Below are 23,772 nucleotides of genomic sequence, written 5' to 3' on the forward strand. Positions count from 1 at the left end.
TTAGTAAGAATCCAGTCTAAGGTACTTTCTTTGTTATTGGGTTTATTAGTTCTGGTAGGGGAGTTAATAGTTTGTGAGAAGCCATATAGGTTAATATGGGTGGTGGGGTGTGTATTACTACAGGACTTCCAGTCGATATTAAAGTCTCCTAGGACTATAGTTTCTTGTGAGAGAGTAATAGAGATTAATAGAAAGGGACTATTTTCTTTCTTTGCAAAAAGTATCTTTGTTTAAACAATCTTTTTCTAATTGTTTTGATTCATGTCATACAACTTTTTCTTTCTACACACTCTATTCTATTGTTTATGTTTTTAAGTATTTGGTTACTAGTTTCCTTATATACATCAAAATTCTGTAGTCTTTCCAATTTTTGCCATTTTAATACTACTTTTCTATATTTTTCTTTTAGATTGATCCACCGACTCATCTAGTCTTTATAAATTCTCTTATGTTTGTCATCTTGCCATAATTGTATTATATCCTTTGCATGTTTGCTCAGTTCTGACTCATTAATCCTGTATCTTTATGTAATTCCTTTTTTCTTGTGTCTGTAGCTATATGGCTAAATGGTCTGAAAATCCTGTGATTTTATGCCCTTGATGTACACTCAAGCTTTCTGAAACTATAAATTAATTGATTTTGCTTCTTAAATTACTTTTTTATATGTCCGTTTGTTATTTTCCCATACATACATTTTATTATATTTAATCATATCTTGGATTACTCTAACGTCTGCACCTTCTTTTTGTCTGTCTTAAATCACAATTGAAGTCCCCCATTACTATTATTTGCATGTTTAGACTTACATGATCCAGTATTTTTCTAAGCATGATTTCTCTTTGTTTCTGTAAGGTATATGCATACAGCGTGATTACTCTATAAACTTGATTTTTATATTTTATGTCTTGTATTACTATTCTACCAGTGAGTACTACTGTATAATCTAATATAGCTATCCATTCTTTGCATAGGATGGCTATACCTGAGCATTTTTCATTACCTAAATTCCAAATAACTTTACCTTCCCATAATCCATTTATTCATTCATTCTCTTTCTCTATATGTTGTTATTCTGATATCTGTAAGTGCTATAATGTCCATATGTAATGTTTTGGGTTCACTACATAATCTCAAAATTTTGAAATATTGAATTTCAAAATCTTGAAACTATATAGCCGAAACCCCTAAATACCGAAAGACCAGAAGCGCGAAATTCAAAATCCCGATGTTCGAAGATATTGAAGTAGTGCTTCTGGTGTTGCGGTTTGTGAATGAATAGGTGGAAGTTCAGGTAAGTATCTGTGTGTAAGTGTGTTTGTTAAGGTCTTTAGTGTGTGTCTGTGTGTGTTGTGGCTGTGATGTGTGTGAGGGACTGTAAAATGTGCGGATGTGAGTTTCCCTTGTGTATCTGTGTGATCTTGGAGTTAGTATATTTAAGTGGGGAGGTGGGGGTGCAGGGGGCTTTCCTCCCTGATTATCTGTAGTGTAGGATGATATATTTGATTGTGGGGGGAAGTTGTGTGTATGTGTATGTGTGTTGTACATTCGGGATTTTGAATTTCGCGCTTCTGGTCTTTTGGCATTTAGGGGTTTCGGCTAGTCTCGAGATTTTGACATTCGATATTTCAAAATTTTGAGATTATGTAGTGAACCCAATGTTTGACACCACTCTAATAATCCTATCCTACGATGAATATTCCTTGTGCTGTTAATAAATAGCCAAGATTTTCACTTTAATGAATGAATTTTATTTTCATCCTTTTCCTTTTTTGCTTTCTGTTAGTTACATTTTTGAACTTGCGTTTTCTGTCTTTTACTTTCTTGCCTATGGAACCTCTTTTACTTATTTTTACCCATTTACTTTCTCTTTCATCACTTGTATTACTTATTTCTTTTTCCTCATTTGTTTCCTTATCTTTTACTTCATTCATACTCTCTCACATCCATTGTTACTTCGATTTCATTCATTTTGCATTTCCTCTGTAGTGTCTGATGTCATTTCCTCCTTCTCCTGTTCCTGTACTAATGTTGTTTCTTGTGTATATTTCTCTAATTTTGTACAATCCATCCAAGAATGACCTATCTTTTCACATTTTATACACTTCTGTTCACATTTCTTTGCTTTGCGACCATTTTTTCACATATAAAAACATTTTCTTTTATCACAGTTAAGTAAATGATAATCCTTGCCACATAAAAAACATGTCTTAGGTTGTCTCTGATATCTCACCATACCTTTGTTTCCATCAGTATTAATTGTATTCAGTAAATGTACAATTTTTTCATCTTGCTTTTTCATTATTATACCACATTCCCAGCCCCTACTCCATAAGCCTCTATTATTGTATATTTTTGTTACATGCATAACATCTCTACGTATAGTCTTTAAATATTCTTTTAAATTATCTCTTTCAATTTCAGTTCTAAATTGCACAAACATCTTCTTCTTGGCTTCTGTATTAAAAGCCTGTATTACGTATAAGTTCCAAGGATTAATGTCTTTCTTTTGTTACATTCCTCTTAACATTTTTCCATGTGTAGAGCCTCTTCAAAAAATGTCACTAAATGTAACCTTATTAATACAGATAAAGGCTGTTATCTCTCTGGGTTTTATCCCCAGTGGTGCTGTGATGCTGTCCCATACCTAATACCTGTCTAATTCCTTTTCCACCTTGTTGCTTATCTTTACACAAGATTTTCTTTTAATTTCTGCTTTTCTTCCTTCTCTTCTTTCTCTTTCTCTCACTATCTGCGCATACAATCTCTTTTCTTTCTTCTCTTGTGAATTTTCATTCCCCTGAATCCTGTCCATTATCTCTTCCCATGATGCTGCTTTTTTACTCTCCGGTTCATTTTGATGTAGTAATTCTTTTAGGTAGACATCCTGCAACTCTTCTGATTGGAGGTTTGTAACAACACACACTGTTGTTGAAATATCTGTTGGAAGATGTCCTCAGTATCCAGCATTGTACCATTCTCTGCATGTTTTTTCTCTCCTGTTGTTTCATTCGTATCACCGCTACAATTCTCCTCCTTTCTCACCTCTTCTGGCTCCTTTTCCATCATGTTAGCATCCAAAGCTGTTCAGTTAACAGCAGTTTCATTCTCCATAGTAACCGGCACACTCTCCTTCTCCACCATGCTTCCTGCTTCTCTGAGCCGCCTTCACTCTAGTAATGGAAGACAGGAAGCATTGCACTGAATTGTGGCCCTGTATGCTCATTTGTACAGTGAGTAGGGGAAGTTCCCCAGTGCCCTGGCCACATTTCCCATAATAGTATAAATACTACCTTGGGTCTCCCCTGAAAAGAGGCCAATGAAACTAACTTGGTTAAGAAAAGGATAAATAAAAAGATAAATAAATGAATAAAACATGCCATAACATTAGATATCCTACTGACCACTGTTGCAGTACTCCTTCCTACTCTCTATACTTTTATGCTTTCCTTACTCCCTATTTATCCGTCAGTTCCTGTCCCATGGGAAACACCCTAGAACTGAAGGGTTTTCTTACCACTTCATCCTGTGCCCCTCCTAGCTGACCAGTTTTTTTTCTTTTTGGGATCTTCAGGGCACCATCTTGGAGATGATCTGAAGAATTATGTTCATACATCCACCTACGTATCTCTTCACTTGCAAGCTGAGGTTACAAGTCACATGTATGATACTGGGAAGGTAAAGCTTTTGTACCCTGGCTGAAAGACAGCAGTGGCAACCTATGTGTTAGGAATACTGCAGCAGTGATCAATAAGACATCTGTTATGCTAGTTGACCCACTTTAGAAACTAATGTATGTATTGTACATTACGCTCTGCTTTGATTGCACTATGTTCACTGGAATGGATATACACTGTTCATTCTCACAGCACTGTGCAATGTATAGTGCAGCTAAATGGACAGCTTAACACTTTAAGAAAATCCAATAAATGAAATAATCAGGGTTTCTTGTAGCATTACTGAGATTCCTTAACTTTAATACTGTAAAACTGCAACACAATACAAATAGCAACATATCAGTATATGTACAATTATGTACTGCACATCTAACTACAAAAGAATTACAGCATACAAATTACTCACAGGCAATGCGATTGCCAGGGCCCGAGGAAAGAAGTTCGGGTATGCAATCCATAAGGGCTAGATGTAAAAAGAAGCTGCTTCCTGACTGAGTTACATTACTTCCTGAGAGTTGCTATAATGCTGTAAAACAAGTTATTATGACTGTCATAAAACAAAAAGCCACTAGATGGCAGCAACAGATCAATAAATGCTGAAACTATACAACTATAATTTAAACTTCCCTGAATATGCTTTTAAGGACAGAATACCCCCTGCCTGGCATATAACGGTATGCCACTACATTTATTAATACTGCTACGCAGAATAACACATTACCATAGCTAATGCCACCCAAGAAAGTTATTTTCATGTGCCACTGTTCAGCAGAGACACAGAAGTGATCATCCACTCATCAAGATTTTTCTTGAAGAGTGCTAATAAAGAACTTTGCTTGACATAGATGGGTAGCTTGTTCCAAAGTATAGGAAGTCTCTGGGACAGGAATCTATCCCTCCAGCCTGTCCTGTTTATTGTGTTGACAAGTTTAGGTCCCTGGATTTCTTTAGGTGTAGCATGTCCAACAGCTCTGGGTTCGCAGAGATCACCTGGTCAGTGTAGGGCATTTGTTTGATCTTTGTGAGGTACTTCTGTGGCCTTTCCAGCTGCTGCAGATGTCTTGTGTTGTACTCTATAATGGGTCTAATGTTTTCCTGGATGAGAACCGGACTTCCTGACTACTGTGGTGATGTGACTGTCAAAGGAGAGACTACTGTCCACCTGGTCCCTGTTAAGTAGATTGCTGCCTATGTGGTAGTTTATGGGTACAGAGTTTTTACCAAACCATGGCTCTGACACCAGGCATCTGTCTCAGTGAGGCCCTTCTGTAGGATGTCCACATCATTTGGGGACTTGACTATGGCTCCTAGTTTGCAGTCATCTGCATGTTTTAATCATTTTCAGAAACAAGAACTATAATGTCTGAGACTGGCCTCATATAAACTTTTGCAGTCCCTTGTTTGACAACTCTTACTTCCACCTTTCTGATTTTACCATCTGTGCTCGGCAACGTGTTAATGATAGGTCTCCAGGCCATTCATTCCTGCATTCATGACTGTCCTTCAGCAGCACAACATCACCTACTTTAACGTTTGGACAGTCTTGGATCCACTTTCTGTGACTTTGTAAGGTAGACAAATATTCCCTTTTCCATTTTTCCAGAAGGTGTCAGGAAGACTATAAACTTCCTTCCATTGTTTTACATGAAGGCCTGCTGTTTCAAAGTTAATCAGAAAAGGCTAACAAAGAATTTGCCTTTTGAGTCAAAAACATAGCTAGTGTGAGAACATAGCTAGTGTGAGAACCTCAGGATTATCTGGATCATTAGACACTGGTACTAAAGGTCTCACATTCATACTAGCCATAGCTTCCACCATAAATGTACTTAAACTCTCATGGGTCAGATGAGTAGGCTTATCTTGGAGTAACATTGCATCCAAGATATGTCTAGCTATACCTATTAGTCTTTCCCAATCACCTCCCATGTGGGACGAGTGCGGAGGATTGAAGATCCATGTGCATCCTCTGTCTTGTAGATAATCTTGTACTGCTATATCACTTGCACAGATTTTCAGTTCTTTACAAGCTCCCACAAAGTTTCTCCCTCTATCAGAGTGGAGTAACTTTGCTGGGCAACGGATTGAAAAGAAACTTCTCAAGGCATTAATGAAGCTGGAAGCTGACAGATTCAGTCAGTTCTGTATGCACAGCTCATGTAGACAGACATGTAAAAAGTACTACCCAGCGTTTGTTGTCAGCACTACCATCTCTAGTGTGGCGGTTTACCACTGACCATGGAGCAAAAACATCAGTACCCACACTAGTGAATGGTGGTTCAGGATTCAGTATATCTTCTGGTAAATCTGCCATCTTTTGACTTTCTGATCTCCTTCTCAGTTTATGACAGGTAACACATTTGTGAATAACTGCAGATGTAAGGCACTTACCACCAAGGATCCAAAACCAGCAGTTCTGATTGCACCTTCTGTTGTGTGACGCCCTTGATGAGACACTTTGTTACGGTAATACCTCACAGTCAGTGTAGCAATGTGATGATCATGAGGGACAATGATTGGCTTCTTCTCTTGTTCAGTGCTGCAAAAGACAACTGTCTGCCAACTCTGTCTGTCTTGATCTATAACAGCACAAAAATTCTTGAGACAACTTTGTTTTGGGAATGCCTTTTGATTTTTGACACAGTCATATTCTTTTTTGAAGTGTTTGTGCTGAACAGAAGAGATAATCACAATATTTGCTTGTGAAAGTTCCTCTAAGCTAACTTGCTCATGAAAACTTTTCCAGCCTCTAAATTGTGAGCTATCTAATTCTCTCTAGAAACATTTGACAGCAAGGATAAGTCTGGTTATAGTTTCAACTGGTGTCTTCCAGTTTGAAAATCTCTAAAAGCAATGTGAATGAATATTGGTATCAGAGGTTCTAGTGCTAAAGCTTGCAACTGCTGGTCTAATTTCAGGATCAGCTTCAGGCTCTATGAGAGAATGAACAGTAGCTGTATCGTATGACTTGTCTTTATTTGGCTGGTAAAGAAAGAAAGGGCCTGAGAACCATACAGTGTTCTGAAAGCAGGCTGTTTGTGTGGGCCTTGCAGCAAAATCTGCAGGGTTCTGTTCTGAGGGTACATAGAATCACTGATCAGGATGTGTTAGTTGTTTGATTCTATTTACTCAGTTGGAGACGTACAGAAAAAAAAATCATCTAGAGGTATTGTAGAGGTACCTCAGGACAGTTTTACTGTCTGTAAAGAATTTCACACCATCTAAGTCCATGTCTGTTTCATCTGTGATTAGCTCATACAGTTCTACTGCTAATACGGCTGCACATAACTTTAAATGTGGGATTGTGTATGCTGGTCTAGGGCTTAACTTAGACTTTCCCGTAACAAATCCTACATGACATACACTTACTGCATCAGTTGTTTTCAAGTAGGCTACTGCACCTATAGCTGTGGTGGATGCATCTGAAAAAATATAGTTCTTTTCTACAGGCGACAGTGAAACAGGCACATAACTTCTGGGTATCTTTAAGTCTTTCAAAGCCTTTAAGGACTCCTTCTACTGAACCACTCATGCAGTCCCTCTTGTGGGAGTAATGCATCCCATTCACATTTCCCAGATGACAGTTCACGGACTAAGGCCATACCTTTTATAGCCACAGGTACAACAAACCCAAGGAGATCATAAAGGCTTTTCATGGTAGATGAGATTCCCCTTCTGGTGAAGGGCTTTTCCTCTGAAGAGACCTGAAAAACAAAGCTGTCTGTGTCTAGATCCCAGCCTAGTCCTAAACTTTTCTGAAGAGGAAGGGTGTTTGTACCCAGACAAAGATCTTTAAGGTCCTTAGCTCTATCTTCTGCAGGAAAGGCTTCCATGACCTATTTGCTGTTGGAAGCGATCTTATGAAGTTGCAGATTAGATTCTTCCAGCATCTGTTTTGTTTTGTTGAGAATGTCAATTGCTATCTCAAGAGTGTGCAAGTCTATCATCTGTATAGAAATGTCACAACATAAAGTGTTTGGCATCTTGTCCATAATGTTCAGCACCTTTTAGGACAGCTTTACACATACAGTATATAGCCACAGCAGGAGAGGGACTGTTGCCAAAGACATGTACTCTCATTCTGTACTCCAGTACTTCTTTGTCTATGTCATGATCTGTCATGATCTTTGTACCAGAGAAAACGTAAATAATCTTGGTGATCCTGTCTCACTAGAAAACAGTAAAGCATCTGCTGCACATCAGCTGTGAAGGCTATAGGCTCTTTTCTAAAGTGCATGAGGACTCCTAGTAGAGTATTGTTTAAATCAGGGCCACTTAGCAGTACATTAAAGAAATACCTTCCCACACTGTGCTGGAATTGCACACAACTCTTATTTGATCAGGTTTGTGTGGGTGGTAAACACCAAACATTGGCAGATACCAGTGTTCTTTACTTTGGTCCAGTGGTCCTGCAGTTTCAGCATGATCATTATTCAGCGTTCTTTTAATGAATTCTGTGAAATCGCTTTTTACCTCTGGCTTTCTTTGTAAGGTTCTACAAAGAGAGTTTAGGCATTTCATAGCTTGTGCTGTGTTACAAGGTAAATGACACCTGTATGTGTGAAAAGGCAGGGGGCCACCCAGCTGCTGTTATCATTCTGGTAAGTCTCTCTATCCATGATCTGGAGAAAGGCTTGATCTTCTATGGACAGAGCTTGTTTATCATCATCCTTTGATTTCTGGAACACTAAAACCCTTAGATTATCAGTTTCTGTGTTGAAGCTGATATCTTCTTTGCTTTGTTAAGACGAGTCCCAAAACTGTGTTAAGTTATCAAAGCTTTATTTAACAATGAAATTGTTCTGGCATGGACTGAAAAAAGATGTGCGACCATTTGCTAACACAGACATCTTTAAGGAACTGATGCTGTTTGGCTGGTGGGCTGATCCCAGGCAAACTTCTACAGTGACCCACCCCAAATCAAGTCTCTGAGCATAAGAGGCATTGACTGGTCCGTTAATTTGCTCATATACCTTGTGTACTTCTAAAATGTCTCTTTCAAGAAGCAAAAGGATAGAAGCACCATAATTAATAGCTGGAATGAGGTGAGGATGATGATACGCCACCTCTGGATAAGGAATTCCTGATTTGTCATCAGGTGTCATGTCACACTGTATCAGTGCAGGTAATGGGAATCACTTTTTCTTATCAAAAGATTCATTAACAAAGTCTGTGGCTCTTCTGCCTCCAGTTTCCATAATGCCTGCACATGTCTTTAGAGTATATGGAGCTTCAGTTGTTTTAATGTTAAAGATATCAAAAAAAAGTCTGACCTTGCAAGTGATTTGTTGCTCTGCTCATCAAGAACTGCATACATCTTCATTGCTTTGTCTCTTTTCATGGTGGGATACACAGTCACTAAGCATGTTTTAGAACATGACCATGGATTTTTACCTTGGCCACAGATTTTAGTGCACGTAGATCTTTACTGAAGAAGATTAGTCCTCTTGTTGCAGTCTCTGCTGGTTGTGGATGTGGATCAGGATGTAAGGCCGCTATGTGTTTCTCACTGCTGCATTCTGAGTACTCGACTGAGATTTTACAGTCTTCAGCTATATGCTTAGTAGATTTGCAGCACTTGAAACAGATGCCATTTTGTTAAAGACCTTCTGTCCTCAGTAGGCTTACCTCTAAACCCTTTGCACTTTTTCAGAGGATGAGGCTTTCAGTGAATTGGGCATTCTGTCAGGGCTTACTATAGTGTTCAACTCTCTACTGTCTTGATAGTTTGTGGACCTTGAAGGTACAGTTACTTTCTGTGTGAACACAGAGGTCCTACCATGAGGTCTGGAAGGCTTTTCTGGTCTGAACGGCTGATTACTGCTGCTGATAAAGGCAAAGCTGGGGTCACTCCTGATCTTTGCTTGCTGCTGAATAAACCTAGAAAACAAAGAAAGGAGGGAAAGCTGCTCCATTTTCCTCTTTGTATTTAGCTCCGACAGATGTCCACTTTGTTGCAAGGTGTATGGTAGTTTCTCTACTGTTGGATTAGTACCACAAGCAGTGTCTAAATATGGAAGTCCTGGCAAATACCCTTCCTCTTTAGGACACACTGTTTCTAGAAGAAGATCCCCCAGTTGTAGCTTTGTATTATCATTATTGCTCAACTTGGAGAAGACTTTAGGCTTTTTCAGTAGAGCACCTTCAATTGCCTCAGGTGAGCTGTACCTTTCTTCTAGTCTCTGCCATGCCATGTTGAGTCCTGCGAAAGTGTTAAATAAGTGTACTCTGCGCATGCTTTTTGCGTGCTCTGCTGACTCCTTACCCAACCATTTTATCATTAAGTCCAGCATTTCTGCAGCTGATAAATTTAAGTCTCTGGTTGCCCTTAGAAAGGAGGACTTCCATGCCCAGTATTTTTCCGGACAGTTGTCAAACTTGATGAAACCTGAGTTAACCATTTCTTTGTGGATGATGTACTTTGTGACATCTTGTATGTTTTCGTGTTCAGACATGCAATCTTTAGGCTGTGGTAGTGGGAGTCCTTGATTTCTGTTTCTAGGGAGCTCTGGAGGTTGTTCTTTTATTGTCACTGCTGACATCACAAGGCTGACCAGGCATGCCTGGGATGTCTTCTGGCTTTGGGCTGGATTCTACTTGCATAATTTTAGGTGAACTATTGGCTTGCATGCATACTAGTAAGTTTCTGGTTGTACTCACTTGTACTTTCAGCAGAAGAGAAAGGTTTCTCTGTGACTTCTGGTACTTAGTGAGTTATCTTGGTTACTGATGAATCTGCTTCCAGGTAGGTGACAGCTTCTGCTGCCTCAGCAGCTGGAGAATATGCAGGTTAGCTTCTAATTCAGCTTTTTCTCATTCTTTTTCGGCCTTCTGTCACATCACGATGGCTTCTTTTTCAGCAAATGCCAATTGCACACGTGCTGGCTCTGCTTTGGCAGAGCTCTGATTGCTAAGGAACATGCCAAGGACATCTTACTGGAGCTTGATGATTTGGAGGCATGTGGCCATGTATCATCTTGCTGGACACTAGGGCCATTCTCCCTGCCATGCTGTGTCATGGGTGGCATACCCTCAGATTTATGCTTCTTCCCTGATCTCAGACTCATGTTTGCAGTGCAGTGACTTCTTGTATTCAGGTCTGCAGGGATCGCCTTTTTACTGTTCCATTCTCACAGCACTGTGCAATGCATAGTACAGCTAAACAGACAACTTAACACTTTAAGAAAAGCCAGTAAGCAAAAGAATCCGGGTTTCTTTTAGCTTTACTGAGATTCCTTAACTTTAATGCTGTAAACTGCAACACAGTACAAATAGCAACATATCTGTATATGTACAGTTATATACTGCACATCTAAATACAAAAGAATTACAGCATACAAACTACTCACAGGTGATACGATTGCCAGGGCCTGAGGAAAGAAGGTCGGGTCTGCACTCCATAAGGGCTAGAAGTAAAAAGAAGCTGCTTCCTGAGTTGCATCACTTCCTGAGAGTTGCTATAATGCTGTAAAATAAGTTATTCTGACTGTCATAAAGAAAAGGCCACTTGATGGCAGCAACAGATCAATAAATGCTGAAACTGTACAACTATAATATAAACTGGCTGAATATGCTATGAAGGGCAGAATATACACAGTTTTTATATGAAATTAGTCTGAGCTATTGTGTTACTGTTTACATTTCTGTATTTTTTTTGTTTATGAAATATTTTGTATTTCACCCGAGCTGAGCCTGGAATTGGTCAAAATTGATCAGCATACTACCCTGGTAAACAAACATAAATAAATCAAAATAAATAAATAAATAAATGGTACGTTCTTATACAACTGTACTTTCTGAGCTAGTTTCTAGAAATGCAATACAAAGGAGGAAGTTGAAAGTGGGGACCCTAAGTATCAGGATTCTGTGAAGCAAGCAAAATAAAAAAAAGTAGTAAATGTGATGATAACATTTCTTCTCAAATATGCTTGCAATAGGGTTGCCACCCCTCTGTTTTTTTTCCGGACTATCCGGAAATCAAACTGATTCTCCGGTAGTCCGGAAAACACTGTACAAACTCCGGTATTCTGTTTCAAAAAGGAAACAGACTATCGGAGTATGTAAATCGGCTGATTTACTATGCTTCTTTACAGAAAAGCATAGTAAATCAGCTGAAAGCAGGCAGCAGGAATGAAAAAAGAGGGCGTTCCTGCCGAGTGATGTCATCGCGACATCACAAAATGGGTGGAATGTGGGTGGGAGAGGGGGTGGGCGGGGTTACTGGTGACACGAGGGGCATGGCTTTACTCCGGTTTTAGCCACGAAGGAAGGTGGCAACCCTACTTTGCAATGAAACGGCAATGTGAGGAATGAAAAGGAAGCAAGAGTGTAGTAATACAATCAAATTGCAGTAGGGGGAGACCAATGTAAAAGAGAAGAAAGTACTCAAGAGGCATGTACTGATAAAGTAAATCAGAAGAGGATGTTTTTAGAACTACCTTTTGCAAGGGAAGACATAGAAGCTGCAGTGCCAGCATACTTAGGGAAAGAAGCTACACATTCAACCCCAAGGCATCTTACTGAAGAAACTAATACAGAGTTAGTGGACTTAAAGATAAGCATCTAACATTTAAAAAGGCAGAATGGGAAGAGAGTTTGAGCAGAAAAAAAAAAAACATAATGACATTTGTTGGAGAATATAGCAAACAAGCTGTTTCCTTTACTTTTTTCCCCTCTTTTGAAGTAAATGTTCATAGGTTTATAAGTAATTACTAGGTATGAAGTCCAGGGAACCATTAAGAAGTCTTTCCCTAATTCCCAGTTAACCTGAAGCACTTGTTGGTTAAGTGACTTGCTCAAGGTCACACAGTAGTTCAAGGAAGGTGGAAAGATTCAGATCCTGTACCCATGACACAAGAAGCAGCTTATTTACAGGTCAGAGTTTTAGTCCTTTGACAGGTACCCCTTGCATAGAGTGAGTAAATGAAGGGAAGTAATTCTGCATCAGTTATTAGTGCCAAAACCTTATGGGATACTAATAATGAAGATAACCAATAGTCATCTGTTAGGAGGTCACCTAGCCAAAACCTTATGGGATACTAATAATGAAGATAACCAATAGTCATCTGTTGATAACCAATAGTCATCTGTTAGGAGGTCACCTAGCCAAAACCTTATGGGATACTAATAATGAAGATAACCAATAGTCATCTGTTAGGAGGTCACCTAGCGATGGACAAACCTAAGACAAGGCCATTAGCCAGATTTTACTGGCCAGGTGTAATGAAAGAGATAGAGAACTTCTCTGCTTTTTATCCAGAATGTAAGAAACTGCATCTCAATTTGAATACAAAATTCCTTTAATTGCAGTGCCTGTGATAGAGGCAATGGTGCGTGTATTGCTAAGGACATTGTAGGCCATTTGTAAAATCCAATAATTGGTTTCAGTACATAATACTCATACATACATACATACAAATATTTCAAGCACGGGCATTAATGCCCTTCTAGCTTACCAATATACCAAAACACTTGTTCCCATAGTAAGTGTCCAGGCTGTTCTTAAAAATGTCAAAGCTAGTTCTTGCTTTAATGTAATTTGGTAGTCTGTTTCATGCATCAGCTGTTCTGTCAAAGAGCCAATTTGTACACTTCTCATAGTGGAGTATACTGCCAAATGTCCAGAAGTGGTGCCATTAAATAAAAGTAATTGTAATGCTATTGATAGGAAGTGATGCTGTTATTTTTCAAAGTAGGTATCTCTAAGGAGATTTTTTTTGACCAAGGCACTCACGTTTTGTCAAAGGCACTGCATCAGTTATGCCAGTGCATTAAAGTCAAATAGACATCATGCCACCATCCACAGATTGATGAAGTAGCAGAGAGGTTTGATAAAATACTAAAATCCATGCTGAGGAAAGTTGTTGGTGCTTGTGGTAAAAACTAGGAACAGTTGTTTCAGTACCTGTTTTTGCTGTGACAAAAGTGCCTTAAGTTACATTCTGTCCAATGACAGGTTTGGCACATTGATTAGATGGTATACGCGCTTTGTGGACGATATTTCTTTGTTGTGGCAGGGCCCTGAAGAATCCTTGCTGGAGTTCTTTCAGTATATAAATGGAGTGAACACTTTTTTGAAATTTACCTATAAATATTCCTCTACTCTTGTAGAGTTCTTAGATGTACAGATCAGTAGGGATGCCCTATATTCCATGTCCACGAGCGTTTATAGGAAAAGTGTTAGAAGGAATAACGTTCTACAGAGCATGCATCCTAATCATACCTAACTAAATGTGCTTCAGGGGCAAATTTTCCATATCATGCGTCTACATAATGAGGATGCACAGTTAGAAAAGGCACTCATCCTACTCAAGGAAGAATTTATAAACAGAGGATACAAGAGAGAAGTCATTGAAACAAAAATACTTGAAGACTGGAATGAGAGGGAAGGCAGATGTAAATCATATTTTAGTACTGATAATAGCCCTACCTCTGCACAGACTCCTGAACAAATTGTTGATCAGAGTCGAACCCCTATGAATGTTGGCAATAAGCTTAGGATACCTTTGACCTATCCTATCAACATCAGCATGGTATGTGATACTATCAGTGCCAACTGGGATATTCTTCTAAATATACCTGAACTACAAGGAGTGATTGGAAATAACCCTGAGTTTACATTTAGGAACAACAAATCTCTCAAAAATCAACTTTGTTGTAGACCATTGAATCCTCCTAGCTATGCCCAATCTGACAGAAAGGGTACCTACACCTGTAGAAGTCGTATGGCTTGTGTATGCATACACACTGGGGGTCATTTCATTCACCCCCAACTTGGTTTCAATATTGTCACTAGTTTCTATGCGGATTGTCAGACCAAGAATCTGGTATACGTCTGTTTCTGCATCACTTGTTTTTCCTACTATGTAGGCAAGACAAACAGAATTATCAAGGACAGGATCCTTGAACATCTGAGAGACATTAGAAATGTGAAAGTATCCAGTGCTTTAGCTATGCATGTTAATGAGACAAGCCCCAGTCATAAGTTCAAGTTCTTTGGTTTAGAGTTGGTGCATGCTAATATTCGAGGTGGTGAATCTATCAAACAAGACTGAATCCATAGAACAGAAATGGATTATTCAGCTACAAGCTGTCAACCCCCTGGGTTTGAACAACAAGGTATCAATAAAACCTTTCCTTAAAGCAAGAGTTCTGAAACATCATTAGCCCTTGCTGTTAATATGATGGAATCAATTATTTATCATGATGTTCTATGACTATATTTATATCTCTCAATTATGCATTTGGTAGCATATGCATGTCACACAGTTTACACACCATCCTGTCCTCATTTTTGTTAACTATACATTTAGTATCAGGCAGTTTTTATTAGTACCATACAATAGTCATACTGGTTCAACTACTTCTGTTTTTAGACTCTCAAACAGATTGACTGTCTTGTTTTTTCACTATTGTCCATGCTGATATAGCAAGGAATCAGCAGGATCTTTTAGACATTGTATTAGTTGCTGCTTTAATAAATGCTGCTATTTATTTGTATAATAATCTGTTTTTATGTATGTATATGTGTTGTGTTTTTAAGGCTGCAATAGTTTGACAGTGTTTAACATTGTGGATGTGAGCTGCTTTCAATTGCCAGAAGAAAGCAAGTCTATATTGCACTGCAGTATGTAATTTAAATGTACTGACCTTTCCCTTCCTTTTAGACTTGCACTTGATTGGCTGCTGTAACATTTAAATAGTCATCTGTTACATTGTGTTTAACATGGGCTGATGAAGCGGAGTTTGTTATCCGTGAAAGCGCTTACCTGTTTGTACTTTTTAGAATAAAAGAATCAACAAAACACAGCAAAGATCGTATTTGCAGTGTTTGGAACCTCTGCGGTTGTTTTTGCTGATAGAGAGAGCAATCCCTGACTACAACCCAGGTGACTGGATTTAATTAGCTGCTCAGGCAAGTGACGGAGTGGCAGGGAGGTATGGGTGTACCCATCTCAGGAAGAGTGGGGTACATGGGTGTCTCTTGGCAATGATCCCTGCTGGAGGTCAGGAACATCACTAGAGGAAGTGCAGTCAGTGGGTGGGAAGTGGGCCTGGCTGAGTTGCTGTGGAGGCCGGACAGTATTCCACTAGCTCACATTGCATGCCCACCCAGGGACCATGCTACATTGCCACAAACCAGAGGGGGGAAAATGGATAGCCATACTAAGAACCCCCCCCCCCCAGACAGAAGCTCAGATGTTCTGAACTGCATTGCCTCGAGTCTGTGACTGGCCCCAGCAAACATAAGTCTTGAGGAACATGGAATTAGCTAGTAGACCTGGCATAGAAGAGCCTTGAGGTTTGGAACTGCAACAATGATAGGGTGAAGAGAACAGGGGGAAAACAGACCCGTATGTGGTAAGATAGATAAGTTGACTAAAAGACAGAACCTACACGGTGCAGATGACAGGGCAGCTACAGAGAATAGGAAGGTGACCAATGGTTTTCACAAGTTTCAGTGCTGGGACTGCTTTTGTTTGACCTACAGATGGAAAAACAATACCTATGGCTAACCAGGTCTTCAGATGACTGCAAATTGGGAGTCATTGTCAAATCCCCCCTGACACAGAAGCTTTCCTGTAGGATATTACACTTATAAATGGATGGGCTTAAACTAAATGTTAAAATATGCAACATTGTCTCATTCGGCAGACAAATCATCCTCCCTTGTATAGAATTGATAATAACCCACTTCAAAATGAAAATGTAGTTAGAAACCTGTGAATGTATGTTGATAATTTCCTCTTTCTTGTTCACCATGTAGCAACGATTGTCAGGAATCCCTTCTATTTGGCACAGCTGATTGCCAAGGGAATAGCATGCAGGTTTAAAGAGGTTATGAAAGACCCCAAAGGTCTGTAACATCATGGGCTAAAAATTACTAAGCTACCAGAAAAGATGGTACTGTCCCTCTTATGTTCTTCGTGTTTCACTGTTGCAGTCATTACATTTGGGTAATCTGCTGGCAGGTTGCCCTCAGTCGGCCTGAATAACAAAGTCTTGGGTCCTACGTCAGTTGCTGTCTCCTCCTCCATGACGTCAGGGATACAAAACACACAGCTGACGCCACTTTAATCAGTCTTTCTTGCCGCGCGATGCCCGAAGCAGAAGCAGTTTGCAAGTGCCAGTCGGCCAACTCCTGAAATTTTCGTTTTCGAGTTTCAGAACCAAAGTCTTCAAACTAAAGCTAAGTACCCCATTGGGGAAACTTTTTCTTGCTCCTTACCGATGTCAGTAAAATTTAATAATTGTATTACTTGTGGGAAGCAAATACCTCATAAGGATTTTCATTTGTATTGTATTCCTTGCCTAGGCCCTGACCACAACGTGCCTTGCTGTCGGTTTTGTGCTAAATTTAACCAATGCACTATTAAGCTTCGGTATATTTTTGCTTCTAAATACTCTGGTTCAAGATTTAACTATTCTGAAATGTCTTTGGTTAGCAATCCGACTACCGTAATTCACAAAAAAAAACCAAAGAAAAAGACAGAGACAGACCGTCGAGGTCCAAAACCGATGACAAAGCTTCTCCTAAGCCAATCGCCGGTTCGCCGGTACCCAGTGAGGTGCTTTTGCAGCCCCTGATGCCCGCTACTTTTAAGTCGCAAGCCTCTGCCGAGACCCATTCGGAGTCCGGTATGCCGCGACATTCTCCAAGTATTGAACCCGCGAATGTCTCTCCCTTGGATGGGTCCGGAGCCGCTGAGCAGGCACCGGCTTCTGAGGGTGTTTTTAGGCCTAAAGATTTGTATATTAAACTGACGCCATCATGAAAAACAAGACCAAATCCAACTTCTGTGTATAAAAAACCGACGCATGAGCCACGTGCTCAGGCCACTATGCCTAAAAAACAAATGATGAAAATGGCTGAGGATTTAATTACCTTGGTCAGGGGTTCCTAACCCCCTTCCTGCCAAGAGGCCTAGGCAAGGCACTGATTATGAATCTTCAGATCAGGTTTCCATTTCTTCTGATCAGGAATTTTCTATTCCCCCTTATGAGAACTCGATGCAGAAGAATCCATCCCTTCTGCTTCTCCTCCTGAGGATTTTTCTTTTGGAGAGACTTTGCATACCTTAAGGGAACATTTTCATTGGGAGAGTCAGGATTTTTCAGAATCCAAAAAGAGGCATAGGAATTTTCTTGTTCTTCCCCAGCACAGGCCTTTGGCTATACCTCCTGTTTTAGACATTGTAGATTATGTTTTCTCAGAATCCAGCATGGCTCCTGATTCCCTGCCTCCGGCTCCTAGTAAGCCAGACAGATATTACAGGGTTCCTGACTCCCACAAGTTTCTTTTCAAAAATCCTACGCTGACCCTGAAACAATTTCTCAGGGTCCCAAGGGTGTTAAGGCTCCTACTGCTAAAAATCCTACCCCTTCTAATAGAGACTCCAGGGTGCTAGATAGATGGGGTAAGAAGGTTTATACATCTGCAACCCTGACAATCAGGGCTTTACATTGTCAATTTCATATGCTTAAATATCAACAGCATGTCATGGGCTTACTGAAACAGAAAATGATGTTGATTTCTGATTGTGTGGGAAAATAAAGAGTTACAGGATTTTTTGCATTCAGCTGAACAAGTTGGAAAGCATACTTTGCAATGTGGTTTTGATTCCTTGGAGGCCTCCTGCAGGGCTGCTGTAACTGGATCTGTGATAAGAAGGCATGCTTGGCTAAAGGAAGAAAATCTGCCTGAACATGTTAAAGCTAAATTGTTGGGTGCTCCTTTACAGCAGGACAGTCTGTTTGGTAATAAAGCAGAAGAAGTTTTGAAAAAGATGGAAGACAAATCTAAATCTATGCAAACTGTAAAAGATTTATTGCAAGTGTAGCCACCCAGGTTCAGTAGGCACTGGCCTACTAAGAATTGGTCCTTTCCAGTACCCAACAGAGCCGCTCAGGTCAAACTCAGACACTCCAAATGCTCCAGGTTTCAGTCGCAAGGATCTTGCAGGACAAAACAATGGGGTGCCTCCACGTCCAAATCAGGAAGTAGCAAAGCACCATCCTATGGTCAACAGTCTCGATGATTTTCCTCTGGCATTTCCAAGCACTTATCTTTTGGCAGCCCCTTTGGAGGGAAAACTAACACTTCATGCTCAAAATTGGCATCTAATTACCCAGGGCAAGTGTGTCTTAAATATAGTATCCCTGGGATACAGATTTAATTTCCACACGTTGCCAATTCCAAACGGATGGCCAGATCTGCCTCCAAATCATTGGGCAGAGGCCCAGAAACAAGTAATGTCCCTCAGCCAATACCGGAAAAGGAAAAAGGACAAGGTTTTTATTCAAGACTTTTCCTGGTACCCAGAAAAGACAATTCATGGCGTCCAATTCTGGACTTATCCATTCTAAATACATTCCTGGACATTCCAAAATTCAAGATGCTGACTCTACAACAGCTACTGCCTATGCTAGGCAAGAATAGCTGGTTGGTAACTCTAGACTTAAAAGAGGCTTACCTGCATATCCCAATCAGGGAATCTTGCAGACGATACCTCCGCTTCAAAGCAGGCTATTTGCATTACCAGTTCTTTGCACTACCCTTTGGCTTATCTACTGTGGCCAGGGTCTTCAGTGATTGCATTTTGCAGACAAAGAAACATTCAAATTTATCCTTATCTGGACGATTGTCTAATTCAGGCAGAAGACAAAGACACTCTTCTACAACATCTGGCATTTGTAAAAAGGCTTCTAACATGCCTAGGGTACACCATAAATGAAAAGAAATCACAACTGGTACCCTCTCAAATAATTACATTCCTGGGTGCAAGCTTGAATACAACTGCCCAGATGGCTTACCTCACGCCAGACAAACAAATTCAATTGATAACATACTTCAAACAAGTGGCCACAAAAACCCAGCTATCTGCAAGACAAATTCTGCAGGCTTTGGGGTTCATGGCATCCTGCTTTCTACTAATTCCATATGCAAGACTGCATGTGAGAAAACTTCAATGGTACCTAAAAAGCTTATGGAGTCAACATTGTCACAGCCTGGAAACAGTGATTCCTCTCATTCCTTGCCTGCAACAGGAGTTCCTTTGGTGGGCAGAGGCCTGTCGCCAAAACAAGGGACTGTCATTCATTCTACCCCCTGCCACCCAAACCCTGACTACAGACGCATCAGACTATGCTTGGGGGGGCCCATCTGGCAGGAAGATGCATTCAGGGTGAATGGAGCCCAAATCAAATGCACCTACATATCAACCAGAAAGAAATGCTAGCTGTACAGAATGCTCTGACAGCCTTCAAGAACTTCCTTCATCCAGGACAACTACTGATAAAGACGGACAACACCACAGTTATGTGGTACATAAACAAGCAGGGGTTACCCACTCCTACCCCCTTTGCAGACTAGCCATGGCCTTGTGGAACACAGCCTTGACTTACCAAATACTTCTACAAGCTCAATTTCTGCCAGGAAAGCAAAATACTCTGGCAGACAACCTAAGCAGAAATCTTATGGACCCACACGAATGGAAACTGGATCCACAAATCTTAAGCATGTTGACACGAAAATGGGGGAGCCCAGATATAGATCTTTTTGCCTCTCCCCAAAACTATCAGACAAATTCTGCACAAGAATTCATCACAAAAAAGCTTGGAAAGTGGATGCTGTAGCCTTCAGCTGGAAAAAACCTATCAATCTATGCCTTTCCCACTCTGCCTCTGCTCTCTAAGGTCTTACTAAAAGTCAGACAGGAAAACCCAAAAATGATTCTGATTGCTCCAGACTGGCCTCGCCAACACTGGTACCCGAATATGTCACACATTCCTCCGTGGTACTTGCCTCAGACACCTCATCTATTGTCTCAGCAGAACTGTCAAATTCTGCATACTCAGCTCCAAACTCTGAATCTTGCAGCATGGCTAATCAACTAATTTCACCAATCACGTCTCTCAGTAAACCTGTGATGGATGTCATTTTGGAGGCTAGAAGGCCTAGTACTAGAAAATCTTATGCTGATAAATGGAAGAGATTCTGTGCCTGGAACCAAGCACAAGGAATAAACACAGCAATGCCCAATATTCCTCAGATTCTGCAATATTTAACTGAGATGCTTCACAAGGGCCTATCTTTTTCTTCTATAAAAATCCATGCCTCTGCCATCTCGGCTCATTACAACACAGAGCCTCCTCTCTCTTATCATCCCCTGCTAAAGCAGTACCTCAGAGGGGCCAAAAGTTTGAGACCTCCCAGGAGAGCACTGACTCCTGCATGGGACCTCAATTTTGTGCTGGAAAAACTCACCGTACCTCCTTTTGAACCAGCTGCTACTGCAGACATAAAACTTCTTTCTTGGAAGACGGCCTTTCTTTTAGCAGTCACTTCAGCCAGAAGGATTTCAGAACTATAGGCTCTCATGGCAGTGGAGCCTTTAATTATCTTTTATCCGGACAGGGTGGCCCTCAGGACCAGGTGGTATCCAGTGTGGCTCTTAACCAGACCATTCACCTGCCAACCTTTTTCCCAAATCCGCAGAACAAGGGGGAGCGGATTCTGCATTCATCGGATGTACACAGACAACTAAGATTCTATTTAAACAGGACAAAATCTCTAAGAAAGTCTGAGCAACTACTGGTGGCATTTGCTGCAGGGGCAGAGAGGAAGGCTATCTCAAAACAGACTATTTCAAAATGGATAAGCCATTGTATTCGTTTGTGCTACATGCACCATGGTAAACCTGTCCCCAAGGGAATCATATCCCATTCCACCAGGGCTGCATCTACTTCTGCAGCTTTTCTTAGAGGGGTTCCTACCAGAGACATTCTAGAAGCTGCTTCTTGGAGCTCAGTTCATATGTTCACAAAACATTACCATTTACCTCTCTTTTCTAAATCCAGAGCAGGCTTTGCCACTGCTGTCCTGAAGGGCCTTATAGCTGTTCCTAATGCTGTATAATTCCATCCTCCCATCCATAATTTTGGGATTCTACCCAAATGTAATGACTGCAACAGTGTAACACGAAGAACATAGTACAGTTGTGTACACTTACCATAAATGTAGATGTTCGAGTGTATTCACTGTTGCAGTCCGTGTTACCCACCCACCAGCCCCCTTTCTTCTCTATTATTATGCCTCTTCTTTCCTTCACTATGCTCAAAAGTCTTTTTTGGTGTATTTGCTTTGTAATTGGAGGTAAATATTTTTGTGTTTTAAATTACATGCATGTATATATATATATATATATATATATATATATATATATATATATATATATATAATTTGCTCCCCATTTGGGGGGCACCTGACATCCGGGGCAAGAAAGGCTGATTAAAGTGGCGTTGGCTGCGTGTTTTGTACCCCTGGCGGCCTGACGTCATGGAGGAGGAGACAGCAACCGACTCAGGACCCAAGACATTGTTATTCAGGCCGACTGAGGGCAACCTGCCAGCAGATTACCCAAATGTAATGACTGCAACAGTGAATACACTTGAACATCTACATTTATGGTAAGTGTACAACAACTGTGTACTTTCTATCTCTTATAGTCTCCTCATAGGAGACCTGTGCCTTGCCTTCTAAGCAGTCAGGGAACCAGATGTTCTTCGTGTTTCACTGTTGCAGTCATCACATTTGGGTTATCTGCTTGCAATAGCTCTTAGTCGGCCTGATTAACAAAGTCTTGGGTCCTACGTCGGTTGCTGTCTCTTCTTCCGTGACATCAGGAGTATAAAACATGCAGCCAATGTCATAACATCAGTCTTTCTTGCCGTGCGTGCCCAAAGCAGAAGCAGTTTGCAAGTGCCGGTCAGCCAACTCCTAAAATTTTCTTTTTCGAGTTTTAGAACCGAAGTCTTCAACTAAAAGCTAAGTACCCCATTGGGGAAACTTTTTCTTGCTCTAAACAGATGTCAGTAAAATTAAATAATTGCATTTCTTGTGGAAAGCAAATACCTCAAAGATTTTCATTTGTACTGTATTCCTTGCCTTGGCCCTGACCACAATGTACCTCGCTGTCGGTTTTGTGCCCTATTTAAACCACAAACTATCTGTCGTCGGTATATTTGCTCTTCTAAATATTTTGGTGCTCGGTTCAATTATCCTGGTATGTCTTCAGTAAGCCATCCGACTACCCGAAATAACGCAAAGATAAAGACAGAGAGAGGCCACCTAGGTCCAAAGCTGCCGATGATGCTTCTCCTAAACCAGTCGCCAGTTCACCGGTACTCAGTGAGGCACTTTTGCAGCCCATGGTACCTGCTACTTCAGATTCGCAGGCCTCTACTGAGACCCATTTGGAGTCCGGTATGCCGCAAGATGCTTCACTGTGGAACCTGCGGATGTCTCTACTTTGGATGGGTCCGGAGCCGCTGTGCAGTCACCGGCTTCTGAGTGTGTATTCAGGCCTACTGACTTGCATATTAAACCAATGCCATCTTCTTCTTCAAGGCCTAAAACTCAAACCATTCCTAGAAAACTGACGCCCAGACCGCATGGTCAGGCCTCTATGCCTAAAAAACAAATGGTAAGAATGACTGAAGACCTTATTACTTTAATCATGGGAAGCCAACCTTCCCCCTCTAAGAGAAATAGGACTGAGTTTGCTTATGATACTTCTGACCAGGATTCTGAAATGTCTGTTTCCTCTGATGACCAGGATGTACCCTTATCTACCTATGAGAATTCTGATGCTGAGGACTCAATTCCTTCTGCTTCACCCCAAGAGGATTTCTGTTTTGGTGAAACCTTGCATACTCTCAGGGAGCATTTTCGTTGGGAAAGTCAGGATTTCTCTGATTCTAAAAAGAGGCTTAGGATTTCTTACTCCTGCCCCAGCACAGGCCTTTAGCCATACCTCGTGTACTGGACATTGTTGTTGATGCCTTTTCGGAATCTAGCATGACCCCTAATTCTTTACCTCCTGCTCCCAGAAAACCTGATAGATATTACAGGGTTCCTGACTCTTACAAGTTCCTTTTCAAAAATCCTACTGCAGATCCTGAAACCATTTCACGGGGACCCAAGGGCATTAAAGCTACTACTGCCAATTATCCTACCCCCTCTGAGAGAGACTCCAGGGCGCTGGATAGATGGAGTAAGAAGGTATACACTTCTGCAGCTTTGGCCATTAGGGCCTTGAAT

General features: G+C 40.7%; 2 protein-coding genes across 2 annotated transcripts in view; one reads left to right on the forward strand and one right to left on the reverse strand.

Annotated features, from left to right (window-relative positions):
- Positions 1 to 4,334, reverse strand: part of LOC122791586 — a 761,454-nt gene extending 757,120 nt beyond the window's left edge. Inside the window, exon 1 of the mRNA XM_044059356.1 lies at positions 4,081 to 4,334. The gene's annotated coding sequence lies outside the window, so the exon portion shown is untranslated. The remainder of the gene's footprint in view (positions 1 to 4,080) is intronic.
- LOC122791585 overlaps positions 1 to 23,772 on the forward strand; it is a 1,253,805-nt gene that overhangs the window by 722,568 nt on the left and 507,465 nt on the right. The window lies entirely within an intron of this gene.

Source organism: Protopterus annectens, chromosome 17.part0 (genome assembly GCF_019279795.1).
Source record: "Protopterus annectens isolate FY-2018-M chromosome 17.part0, PAN1.0, whole genome shotgun sequence".
Lineage (NCBI taxonomy): Eukaryota > Metazoa > Chordata > Ceratodontiformes > Protopteridae > Protopterus > Protopterus annectens.